Source organism: Choloepus didactylus, chromosome 20 (assembly GCF_015220235.1).
Source record: "Choloepus didactylus isolate mChoDid1 chromosome 20, mChoDid1.pri, whole genome shotgun sequence".
Classification (NCBI taxonomy): Eukaryota; Metazoa; Chordata; class Mammalia; order Pilosa; family Megalonychidae; genus Choloepus; species Choloepus didactylus.
In genome coordinates, this window is record NC_051326.1 from 60,760,120 (window position 1) to 60,773,213 (window position 13,094).

The window sequence follows — 13,094 nt, forward strand, 5'->3', positions numbered from 1 at the left end:
GAAATTTTTAGTGGTTTTACTGCTGCTCTCTCACTTTTTTGAAAATATAAATTATTATGTGGTCAACAGTAGGACAATAGGAATTACTCCTTGAGGACTCTGAAGGAAGCTCTTTGTGAAGGAATGAGGGACTAAGTAATATTTCCAGTGACTTCTAGGTGAGGGTAGGTAGTATGTGTGCTATTGAAGATGCCAGGAGGATTATTCCAGGGGCTTCACATAGACTTTTCTTTGTAACTTTTCTCATAAATCATGACAAAATGTAATATTCTGTTTTCATCATTCAGCAATTTTCAAGGGAACTGAGGGGATTTTTTTTTCAGGGTCCTTTGATTGTGCATGGCAAGGTAATTTATAGGAACATTAAATGCCATGTAAAATCATCCTGTATTTTTCTTCCTTCCCTACCTCATTTCAAGGAGGTACTTGGACTCCCAAAGGCAGAAGTCATCGCAAATGGCTGGGTTTTAGCATCTGTGGTAAAAGCCTCACCTCACTGAAGTGATCACACTGAATGAACTGTAGTCTGAGGGGAATGTGGGTGTGGGAGTGGGAGTGGGAGAGACGAGTCCTAGACAGTAGGAAGGGGTGGGAGGCCTGATTCTTGCCAGTGCCCTGGAGAACGTGGCAGCACCTTGGAGGGAAAGGACAGCACCTAGCAAAGCCAAACCCTGTACTGGGGCTCCTGGCCCTATCAAGGTATGCTCCTCAAGCTGGAATGGAAGCAGCAGAGCCAGTACTTTAAAGAGCCAAACAAAGATGGGACAATGGATGTGTTGAGGCTCTTCACCAAATGCCTTTGGAGATTCTGGGAATTATTACAGAACTGTGGCATGATATGGATATGCTAAAAATGAATATAGATTACACTTCTCACCAATTTGGAAAGGCAGGGAGCTCTAAGTTGGAATTTAGCTTGTTTATAGAAATATCAAATGGAGTGCTTTTTTGCACATAAATCTTTTTGCACACATGCAAACTTAAAAATTCATACCAGTCATTGATCCATTCAGTCAACAAACACTCAATAGTTATTACATGTCAGATCCTATGTCAGAGGCTCTTAATACAGATATGACTAAGAGAAGGTTCCTAACTGCCTTGTGATAGAGACAACCAAGTTAACAAGTATATTAGGTATCTACTTCTTTGTGTAACAAAGATGACTGAATGTAGACATTTAAAACAAAACCATATTTTTATCTCATGATTTTGCTGGTTGGAATTTTTGGATTCTTTTGGTCTGGTACAGACTTAGCTCCTCTAGCTGGCCTCATGGACATGTCTTCAATCAGTTGCTAGGGCAGCTGACAGCCAGCTGGTCTAAAATCAACTCAACATCAACTGAATCCTCTCACTCATCATACAGCAGACAGTACTGGGCTCATTCCCATTGATCCATTGGGTTCATGCAGCAGCAAGAGGGCCAGCCCACATGTGCAAATCCTTCCAAATCTCTGCTTGTATCATGGTTATTACTGTACAAGTGTCCAAAATAATCACAAGGTCAATCCAAATTGAGGGCTAGAGAAAGACACCTGCTCCTGATGAAAGGAGCTGCCGAGTCACGTTAGTTTGACAAGGAGAAAGAATGAATGTGGGGCCATTATTGCAATTGATCACAACAACTAAATGCAATTGAGACTGTTATGATTTATAGCAAAGGCAATTCTTGACAATGGAGAACCAAGTAGGAGTGGGAAATTCTACCAAGGCTAGGGTCAGGAATGTGTCAGCCAGGGAGTGATGCTTCAACTCTAAAATTAGAAAGATAGGTGCATGGTTACAAGGTATGAAATGACCCAGTGCCTTCAGGAAACCACACGCATTCTCCTGAGGCCACAGTTAGGTGGCAAGTTGAGGGTGGCATGGTGAGGCAAAGCTTTGAAGAGATACAGTGAGGCCACTGAGACATTTCTGCTTCATTTCTAACCAAGCACACATCTTTTCTTATTCTATTGTATTGCCAACCACTTTTCTCTGTTTTGCTCACTAAAGTCACACAAAACAAACCTCCTACTGCTCCATGAGAGTTTCCATTTTCTTACTAGTTGTCAGGCTACTTCCCTCCTCACTACCCCCAACTACCTTAAGCTCTTCCTCAAAGATTTTCCAAAATTTACTCACTTCCTTTTCTAAAGGGCATTCAAAACCAAAGAAGAAGTGAAAGCCTAATGGCACCATGGACTGGACTTCTGCCTGAATACCCAAAGAGGTTGACCATGGAGGCCCTGAGCCTCAGTGCTTTTCTGTGAGACCATAATCCTGTTCTAGCAGCTGGGAAGGGAAGCATGTGGAGGGGTAAGGACCTTCACAGTAACATTTACTGGGCTTAGGAAAGGTAAAATCAAGGAAGAGTGGACCAGGTTCCATTCAGGTGATGGAAGCTCCAGGAGCCAAATCAAAGCATCCCATTCTGCAAAGGGTGGCTATGTAAGATCAGATTTTTGGAAGCATCATTTATTCATTGATTTAACAAATGTATATAGAGTACCTACTATACGTTAGGCACCAACTAACTTTCTGGGGCTACAAAATTGAGGTAATCCAGTCTTTGCCATCCACTTGCTTACATCATTTAGAAGGAGACAGATTTCTAAATAGGCATCTTCCATGAACCATGAAGTGTGTTATGATGAATTATCATCAAATGCTCTGAAAAAATAAATCAGGGGCATTACCTGTTTAGGCATCATCAGGAAGTTGTAACCTGAAGGGTAATAACAATGAGCATTCACTTGGTCTTAAACTGTAGCAGTTCCTGTTCTAAGTGCTTCACCTGTATTAAACTATTACATCCTCTCAAAAACAGTTATGAGGTAGATGGTCCTATTTTAGAGATTAATGAAGTGTGTCAAGGAGAGGTTAACTGACACACGCAAGGCCACATGGCCAGTAAGGGTGGGGCTGGGACTCAAACATAGGAGCTTGGCTGGAGTCAGCTGTCTCCACCAACAAGTGTGACTAAGGTGACTAAGTCTGGAGAGGGATGAGAATGTCTTCTTGTCAGAGGAAAAAGCCCTTGTGGAGACTCACAGGCAAAGGAGTCCTGAGAGTGTTGATTGGTATTGGGTGCCCAGGGCAGGAGAGAGGTTTCAACCAGACTCAGATGAGAGTTTGGGGGAGAAAAAATAGTCTATCACAGTCTGTTGTCATTCCCTATTTCTCTCACCCAAGGGATACCAACCAGTTTGAAGGCAGGGAAAAGTTTCAATTCAGTTTTTTATATGAATATGATATAATATCCTCTCCTCCACCATCCTAACCCCTGCTGCAACTGTAACTGTTGCCACAGTTTTGTTGTCAGTTTAGTTCACACTGAGCCCCCCTCTGAACTGAGCTATGTCACAGTGACGTCACACAAGGGTGACTGGAAACCTTGGTGCACACTCAGACCCCAACTGCTGTGAGCAATTGTTGATTCGAAATCTCCCTGGAGGAGAAATTCATGGAATTTCAGGACTAAATCAGAGTCTCTCACTCAGGAGAAGTTGGGGCCTCACAACTGGGAGGACAGACACAAAATCCTTTGGAGCCTCTTGTTTTTGGTTTATGTTTACCCCGACAGGATAACATGGTGATGTGGGAGAAAGAGGCCTTTCTCTAAGACTTTTGATTAAGGAGGGAGGAAATAAGTGCTTGATGGGGGCTGGCAGCAAGAAAGTCTGATTTCCCCCTGAAAAGAGGGTTACACTGAGAGAAGCAGAGGATTTGGAATGAGGGGATGAGGCTTACTGGGTCTTTAACTGGAAAGTACTTCTCAACTGTATACATTTTGAAAAAATTGTGACATAAATAAACAAATAAAAGAATAAAAGAGTGAGTGAACCAAAGAATTCACTGTGAGTCTGAGGAACTTTCCAGAATAGTTGCAGACAATTTAATTGTTCAGACCTGTGACCCTCCTGCTTTGTCTGCATGGAAAAGAAGAAAGTAAAAGGGCAGTTGGAGCACAGGGACGTGGGACAGGGGAAAATGTTTTTAAGGAAATTGCAGTTCATTTTTGTCATATTTTCTAATAATATTTAATTAATGTCTTTTAAGGAATTAGAAATGAAATATATCAGGATATTATGGGAGAGGGTGGCATGAGAGAGCAAAGTACCCCAAATAATTCCAGAGGTCACAGTCATTGTGAGCTCTGCAACCCCATGAGCAACAGAGCATGCCTCAGAGCCCAGGCAGAAGAAGTGTGGGGTCGGCTCCTACCTCCCAGCTCCAGAGACTCCCAGCCTCCCTGCCTCTTAATCACTTCTTCCAAGGATATAACAACCCATCAAAGCAAAAATCACAGCTTCCCTTCAAAATTCCTTTTTTGGAATAGCTATAGTAAGAATAATCAATTCTCTGGCACCTTGTAGTGAGGCACAAGGCATTTATTTAACTCAAATGGATGAGTATTTTAGTCCCAGGCCATTTCTGCCCAGCCAAACAGGAAGGGAACAATTGAAATTGGTTTTGCAAATTCAAGCCAATATTGACCACATTGTTAACATGTAGACTTTAGTTAGCCGATTAACTGAATCAAATACAAAACAATATCAGTCTCAGCACCTCAGTCAGAGTGCTACCCTAGCCTCAAAGAATATGGTCTATTCTGAAAACAACTGGGGCATTTGTCTAACCATCTCTGTGGGTCCTCTCTTAGCTTCTCTGGGGCAAACTCTGGGCTTCATCTCTCTTAGCTCAACATCTCTGAAGATCTTTCTGTCTGCATCTCCAAGCATCTGGGTCTCTGCTCTCAGTTCTCTCTCTCTCCCAGAGCTCTCTTATGGAACCCAGTAAACTAATTAACACCCTCCTTGAATGGGTGGGGTCATACCTCCATGGACAGACTATAATCAAGAGGTCACAACCATAATTGGGTGGGTCACATCTCCACAGACACAACCTAACCAAAAGATCCCACCCACAATAAGTCTGTCCCTACAAGACTGGAATCAGTGAGCATGGCTACTCTGGAGTACATAACAGTTTCAAACAGGCACATTCCACCCTCTGAACCCCAGAAAGACATGTTCTTTCCAAATGCAAAACACATTCATTCCATCACAATGTCACAAAAGCCTTAAATCATTTCAGTGACAATACAAATAAAATACCAAGTCAAAAACAGTATAAAATCTCATCAAAATCAGCTATAGGCATGGTCTGTCCTAAGGCAAAATTCTCCTCTGGCTATTGACCTGTGAAATTCAGAACAAATTATCTGCTGCCAATATACAAAGGAGAGACAGTCATAGGATAATTATTCCCATTGCCATTAAGAAAAAATTAGAAGGAAAACAGGGGTCAAAGTTCCCAAACAGTTCTCAAAACATGCAGGGCAAACTCCGTTAGATTTCAAAGCACACAGGGATCCCAACCATCAGGCAACAGGACTTGACACAAATCCTTTCTGGGTAACTCCATTGCCAATCCTAGCTTCTACTGAAATGGCTGACTGGTTCTTCCATGTTTGGTTAAATCCTCATGTGGCTCACCAATCTCTGGGTCTCACTTTCTGGAAGCCCAGAATTTTTCAGACTATCAATTTCTGGTTTCTTTGTACCCAAGAGCTCAGCTCTCAGATTTCTTTCCTCTTGCATTTTACTTCAAGCTGCAAGGAAAAGCTAGGCTGCATTTTCTAAATTTAATTTGGAAATCTCTTCAGCTAATTATCCCAAAAGATTATTTTCAAATTCTGCCTCCCATCCAACACCAGGACTCAATTTTGCCAAATTCCCTGCCCATTTAAAACAAGGATCACCTTCCTTCCAATTTGCAATAATGCATGCAGCATTTCTGTCTAAGACCTCATCAAAAGTTATCTTTAGAGTCCATATTTCTACCAACAGTCTCTTCAAAGCAACCTGGGCCTTTTCTATCAAGCTCCTCACACTTCTTCCAGAACCTTCCCCTTATCTGTTTAAAAAGCCATTCCAACATGTTTGCTATTTGCAAACTCAAAAGCACCACAATTCTCTGGTACCAAACTATGTTCCAGTTTGCTAAATGTACCACTTTGCAACATAAAGGGGATTTATTAAGTTCCATATTTCCAGTTCTAAGGACATAAAAGTATCCCAACTAAGGCATCAACAAGAGGATACCTTCACTGAAGAAAGGCCAATGGCATCTGGAAAATCTGTCAGCTCAGAAGGCATGTGACTGTTGTCTGCTGGTCCTTTGCTCCCAGGTTGCATTGCTTTCAGCTTCTGATTCCAGTAGCTTTCTCTTTAAGTGTCTGTGTGTTCTCACTTAGCTTCTCCAGGGCACTCTCTGGGCTTCTTCTCTTAGCTTAGCATCTCCAAATGTCTTTCTGTCTCCATCTCCACATGTCTAGCTCTGTGTCAGTTCTGAGCTCTTTCTCCTTGAGCTCTCTTATGGACTCCATTAAACTAATTGGGACCCACATTGAATGGGTGGGGTCACATCCCATGGAAATAATGTAATCAAATGGTCCTGCCCACAATTAGGTGGTTGGCATCCCCATGTAAAAAAATCTAATCAAAAGATTCCACCCACAGTAAGTCTGCCCCCAACAGATTGGATTAAAAGAGCATGGCTCTTCTGGAATAAATAATAGTTTCAAAGTAGCACAGTGGGGGACATGAGTCAATCCCCAACAGTCAAAACTTACAGTTGGGACTGCTGTCACTGAACAGGGATCCTTAAATGGAATGGGGAAAATTGGATCCAGAGTGACAGGAGCCAAGTGGCAGCCTTTAATATCAAACACAAGTCTGGCATGGCTACCATAATTGACAGCAGAGTCAAAGCAGTAATCAAAATAATCTGACCCTCAGAGAATTATGGCATTGACCAGTTGATCGTAAGGACAACTAGAAGGGAAATAGATGGGAAGTCTATTAAATTCTTACTTACTCTGTATAATCAGAAGTGTTCTCAGTCCAGTGTCAGAAGTCTTACTTTAATCACCGAAGTAGAGAACCACCACCATAGAATTAGCTCAAAGATTCGTGCCACTGTAAAAATCCAGAATCCCTTGAATAAAGAGGGGGCTTGGTTCCCTGAAAGGACTGCCACAGATTTAGCTGTTTTTCTGTCTCCCAGCCTTCTCCAAAGTGACCCATGAACTTTTGTTACCAAGGTGAGTATGCATTGGTGGAAAGGAAATAATCAGAGTTTCTGAGGATTATTACTCAATGACTCTGAACTGACACTTATGCCAGGTTACCCAAAATGTGCCCTATAATCCATCAGTCAGAGTAGGGGCTGAAGGAGATCAGATGCCCAATGGAGTTTTAGCTCAGGTCCATCTTAGAATGGATCCAGTGTGTCCCTATATTCATGCTGTGTTTATTTCCCAATTTCTGGAATACATAATTGGAATGGACATACTCAGCAACTGGAAGAATACGCAGCTTGGTTCCCTGAACTATGGAGTGAGGACTATTATGGTAGGAAAGGCCAGTGGAAGCCACTGGAACTATCGCTACATAGAAAAATAGTAAACTAAAAGCAATACCACATTACTGGAGAGATTGCAGAAATAAGTGCCACCATCAAGTACCTGACGGAAGGAGGGATAGTGATTCCTAACATATCCCAATCAATGTTCCTATTTTAGCCTCTGCAGAAAGCAAACGGATCTCAGAGAATGACAGTGAGTTACAATAAACTTAAAATTGCAGCTGTTGTTCAATATGTGGTGTCCTGCTTGTGCAAATTAACACATCCCCTGGATCCTGGTATATGTAGCCACTGACCTAGAAAATGCTTTTTTCTTAATAAGTGTTAGTAAAGTAGTTTGCTTTCACCCAGCAAGCCGGCAATACACCTTCACTGTCTTTTCCTCAGGGGTATATCAACTCTCAAACTCTGTATCATAAGGAGTTGATGGAATGAATCAGCTTACTTTCCAAGCCTACAGGCTTCATAGCAGAATCTGGGCTTTGGGTTTTGATGTATTGTTACCACTTTGGGGAGCAGAGATGGTAGCTAGTACAGAAAACCCCATTGGTTTATCCTTTCCTGAGTATCTCCTAGAATGCAAGGGATGTAACCTAGGAATATTTTCTTTCCTTAAAAAACATTGAACTCCATGGCTTTACATATATCAATAACACTTATTTGGCCTTTCTTTTTTTGTTGTTGTTATAACCTGACCTATCCTGAGATCGTAAAACTGGAAGAGAAAATCACATCTGAGATCAAGGAGCAGAAGGAACATTGGGGCCTAAACCCTGGAGAGAACAGTAGTGGCAGAGATAAACAGAAGGGAAGATTGGAATGGGGCAGATTCATGCCCTGATTCAATAGCGAGCAGAGGAGTCATATCCACAGCTTCAAATCCCTTTTCCAGGGAACACCTGGGTTTGCCAGGGCCATGTCCATCTCTCTGGGAGATTAGACCTGAAGTGGCACAGGGACCCTCAGGAGCACACAAAGGGTGGGCAGGGCCTCCAGGTCTGGCATATCCATCCATAGGCTTCCCTATTTGTATTTCTCAGAGAGGAAGTGACAGCTCCTGTGAAGAGCAGGGTCTGACACATAGTGAAACCAAGGCTTTGAGATGAGGTCAATTTGGCAATTCTGATTAAAAAGCAAAGCCCATGATACTAAGAGATGCAAGAGTTGTAGGGGTCTGAAAATCCCAGGGGGGACAGAGGCTGGCTGGGGATGTCCAACTGTCCCAAGACTTTTGTCAAAAATCCTTTTTTATCTTAAACACTGAATCCTCCCAGATAACTTCCTTTATGTTCAGTCCTGTAAAGTGGTCTGGAAAACACAAGGGTGGGTTTTCAAGTAGAGTGACTGGGAAGAAAGATGGTAGCAGTGTGCCAGAGAAAACAAATCCTCTAGTGGTCCAGCCTTCTTCCTTACTAGTAGTTATGTATACGTAATAGATGTTTGAGGCACAATTGCATTAACCCTCAGAATTATTTTTGGTCATTGCTAAGGATAGAGACCAGAAGAGGACACTGGCTCCAAATAGCAAGCCAGACATCCACTTGTTGAATTTTCTACCATGTGTTGGTACGTTTTACATCCACTGATTAAAATAATTTTGTTCCACATTAAAGATGGTTTCTTCCCTTTCAAAAATATCCAAACTAAAACATTTAAAGTATATATGTAGAATGTTTGTCAAATTACAATGTCTTACATTCACATAACAGTACAGATTTGTACAAAGAAGAAATTGTAATCACAACCATCCCCTCATATGTAAACTGCACTTCCTCCACCAAGGTGTCCAGTGTTAAAAGACGTGAGGATCTTTCCAAGACACAAACACACACACATGCAGACCTGTGTGTGTGCTTTTATGGAAACTGGTTCACACTGTACCTGTATTTCTGTGCACCTCCTGTCACTTGGAAGGCCTTCATGATTCCTTGTAATTCAGCAGCTATGGCACGATCTTATTAATTTTGACTCATCTTTACACATAAAGGAATTAAATAAGTGGAAGTAATTATAGTACATATTATATATAAACTCATAGACAACTCTACAGAAATGAAATCAAATATAATCCATGTGGTTAAAGTACAGTCTTTTCTGCATCTGGTAAGTACTCTATTGTTATCCTTGCTTAAACAATTATACACAGGCATTCAACTATGCATAGCTCTTCTAGACACACACACACACACACACACACACACACACACACACACACATGTCTCAGTATTCAATATATTCAGATACTTGAATTTGATGCAAGAAACTGCCTTTCTTAGCCCTGCACTATACATAATCAGAACATCAGCTGCTGAACACCTATTGGGCTCCCCTGGAAGCAGAGGATCTCACAGACCCCAAGTGGCTAACCCTGTGTACCGGCAGCCCATTATATCTTGAGTCATGGAAGCAGCATCCCACAAGCTCAGCATGGCTACTGAGGTCTCCTTGCTTCAGGCTGCAGCCCAACCTGGGATCTCCGGCATATTCCACCTGAAGGAAGGTGTGGCTTTCCCTGACCTCAGTCCCTTGCAAACTGCCATAGAGCTAGAGAAGGATATCCCTCTCCCAGTCCCCTTGGTTTCCTGGGAGGAACGTGGGATCAACTGCATGAAAAACCAATGGGAGTTTTACACTTTAAAACAGACTTGCTACCATATAAGTGATGGAGCTCAGTGGAATGCTGGTGCTTTTCAACCCTTAAAATAGTACGTCTCTGATAAAGGATGGAATCCGAGGGTGAGTACAATTAACCAAGCTTCAGGGAGCCATCATGTCACTGAATGCCCTGGCCAAAAGACTGCCCAATCTCCACTTTTTATAAACTCTTGGGTCATTGCCTAGTAATTTTTCCTTTTGGGGTAAAGAACTCTGGGAATCTATTTCCCCACATATATCCAAAATATAATCCAACATAATAGAAGTATCTACTTATACTATGACCACAGACAAGGCCTCACTAGGACACTCTTTATCCCCTCAGAGTCCCATACAGAACACGTAGTGACCAAGGCACTCATTTCATTTCTCAGTATAGGTAATACTGGGCTCTTGGAGAAGGTACTTAAAATAGGTTTAATTGAGAGGCCTAATGAACTTCTCAAACAATTCTCTTTTAAGTTACAAAGTGGCAAATAGATTCCTAATGAGTGTGACCATTGCCACAGGTATTGACTAATACAAATTCCTGTCTGCCTTCTAGGGACACACCTCCCTACCCTAATGCCTCATATGACCCTCCATTGCCTTTATTTGCCATAAATAAGGGTACTTCTAAAGTTCATGCTTCTGATGACCACCTCAACATGTAGCCCTCTCTCTTCTGGTCCAGAGCTTACTTAACTTCTGAGGAAGGAACTTCTACTCCCTAAAAGTCTCAGGCATCAACAAGGTCTAAACTGATGTCAAGGCATCAAGGGATCCACTGTATTGTAAGGGCTATAATATCAAGCACTGCCTTAACATCTTTTAGCCTTACTGGGCCTCAAAGGCATAACTAGAAGTTTCTTTGTTCTCACATGGTTTGCCACTCACCCTCAGTTTTTAAGGTTCCCTGCAAAGGGATAGTTCCCCTATCATCCATTCTGGCTGGCAAAGTCCTCAACCTAACAGGTTTCACTTCCCTTACAGCCTATAGATTTATTCAAACAAAGCCAATGCCATCCTCCATGTAGAACAGAGGTAACCACAGCCTCTTGTTACTATAAAGCCTCCCTCCAACAATGACTGTGGTTTTATTCTATTCCCAAATGTAACCCAAGGTTAGCACTATGTGGTATGCAGTGCAATCTACCCCAGAGCTCTGAGAATGTGTTTTGGTTTGCTAAAGTTGATGAAATGCAATATACCAAAAAATGGGTTGCCTTTTACAATGGGGATTTATTAACTTACAAGTTTACAATTCTGAGTCTGTGAAAATATCCAAATCTAGGCATCAACGGGATGATACCTGGACTCTGAAGACAGGCTGTCAGCATCATCAGCTCCCATGTCACATGGAAATGCACATGATGCACCTGCTGGTCTCTTCCTTCTCTTCTGGGTTTTATTATTTCTAGCTTCTGGTGGCAGTGACTTCCCCTCTGAGTTTCTGCATGCTTCTCTCTTTTATCTTCTGTCCCTCTTAGCTTTTGCATGTCTTTCTCTCTAAGCTTGTCTTTGTGTTTGTTTGAATTTCATCTCTTAGCTTCTCTGGGCATTTTTCTGTGTCTTTTCTGTGTCTTTTATCCCCTTATAATAGGCTTCAGTAAGAGAAGTAAGACCCACATTGAATGAGGTGGGTTATACCTTGAGTGAAATAAGTTAATCAAAAGGTCTCACCTACAACAGGTCTACATCCACAGGAATGGATTAAATTTAAGGACATGATCTTTTCTGGAGTACATACAACTTCAAACCATCACAATATGTGACTAATAAACTGTTGTCGATCTCAACTGTCAGGTGTTGGGTGCCATGTCTCTGGCATCTTGTATTATATTGTAAGGAATCCCTGCTACACCAACAGTGTAAATAGGATGTGAGCAAAACAGACAGGGATCATTCAAGCCAACGAACTGAGAGAAAGAAGAGTGAAGATAAATGAACAGAGCCTCAAAGAAATATGGAATGTGGGACACCATGGAGTGCACCAATATATGCATAATGGGAGTACTAGAAGGAGAGGAGAGAAAAAGGACAAAAAAATACTCAATAAATAATGGCTGAACACTTCCTAAACTTATTCAGTAACAATTACTTATACATCCAGGGTGCTCAAGAAAGTATAACTAAGATTCACACAAAGAATCCCACCAAGAGACACATCATATTAAAATTTGATAATCAAATACAAGGAGATCATTTTAAAAGCAAGGAGAGAAATGACTCATCCCTTTCAAGGGATGCCCAATAAGATTTACATGTGATTACTCAGGAGAAACATTGGAGGTCAGAAAGGAGTGGGATAACATATTCAAAGTGTTAAAAGGAAAAAAAAAGAAAACTGTCAATTGAGAATCCTATACCCAGGAAAGCTATCTCTAAAAGATAAACAATGAAGTCAATATAAAGAATTTCCCAGATGAACAAAAATTAAGAGAATGTGTTGCTAGTAGATGATCCTGATAAGAATTGCTAAGGAAAGTCCTTCAGACTGAAAGCAAGTGACCCCAAAGAGTAATTCAAATCCACAAGAACAAAGAATACTGAAAAAAGAAACTATGTCATTATAAAAGTACAGTATATATGCATATTTCTCATATTAGTAACTGATTTAAAAAGTAATATATAAAGTGATATGAATTTTTCCCCAAGATGGTGGAGTAGGGGTATCTAGGATTTAGTTTGTCCTCCATGGCAACTAGTATATAGCCAGAAACTGTCTGAAACCACTGTTTGGGGCTCTCTGGAGACCCGAGGAACACTGCACACCATCCACAAAGGGTGGAAGGAAGAGACTGACAAATTATGGTAAAGAACTGTGAGCAGATTCCTCCATGCTGCAGAGGCTGGTGCCCATCCCCCACTGGCATGGCACATTGCCTTGAGAGCCACTCCCCGGCTAGTTTCAGAAGCCTTCTCTCCCAGGAACGGGTGAGAAGGGGACACATCCAAGCACATGACATTTGCTAATTAGCGAATTCAGACTGCTGGGCCCCATCCCTGGGCACAGCTAAATTTACAACCCATCCAGGACAGAA